Below are 956 nucleotides of genomic sequence, written 5' to 3' on the forward strand. Positions count from 1 at the left end.
CTTCCCTTCCCTTCCCTTCCCTTCCCTTCCCTTCCCTTCCCGTTCCTGCCATTCCACACCATCCCATGCTCTGTCTGGCCCCTACCACCCTGTCCCAAAAGCCCTGGTCCAGGGAAAGTTTTCAGAGGGAGGATGAGGAGGCAGGAAATAGAAGGAAGGAGTCTCAGACCTGTCAGGGGACCTGTGGAGTGAAGCAGGGAATACTTGCTGCCTGCAAGGGCTGGATGCTCAGGCTGTTCCCATGTCCCTCTCAACCCCCAGCTGCCCACATCCTTCCAGCTCCTGGGGATGCAAAGCAAGGAGCACAGGCAGCATCCCATTCCCCTGCCCCAGGTGTCTGTGGGGGCTGCACCCACTGGAGCACCCCCAGTGCCTTCACCATCCCTGGCCACCTCCAGCACCCCCCGCACCTCAGTGATTCCCAGAACCGCAAGGATCCCCAGCATCCTTGGGCATCCCAAACCTCCTCGAGCATCCTCAGCACCTCCAGCATTCCCAGCCTCCTCCAACATCCCCACCGCCTCCAGCATCCCCAGCACCTCCAGCAACCCCAGCGCCTTCAGCATTCCCAGCATCCGTGAACATCCCCAGCACGTCCAGAATTCCCAGTGCTTTCAGCATCCCCATCCTCCTCCAACATCCCCAGCACCTCCAGCATCCCCAGTGCCTTCAGCATTCCCAGCATCTGTGAGCATCCCCAGTACCTCCAGAATCCCCAGTGCTTTCAGCATCCCCATCCTCCTCCAACATCCCCACCACCTCCAGCATCCCCAGCACCTCAAGCATCCCCAGCCTCCTCTGGCATCCCTAACACCTTCTTGAGCATCCCTAGCTCCTCATCCAGGGAAGGAGATGAGCAAGATGCCCAGCAGGCCAGATCCTGCCCACCACTGCCATGCCAGTGCTGCTCCACCACCAGGCTCAGCCCTGAATTCCCTTGTTGCCGGCCATGGGGA

This window comes from Corvus brachyrhynchos, unplaced genomic scaffold (genome assembly GCF_000691975.1).
Source record: "Corvus brachyrhynchos isolate BGI_N302 unplaced genomic scaffold, ASM69197v1 scaffold63, whole genome shotgun sequence".
Taxonomy (NCBI): Eukaryota; Metazoa; Chordata; class Aves; order Passeriformes; family Corvidae; genus Corvus; species Corvus brachyrhynchos.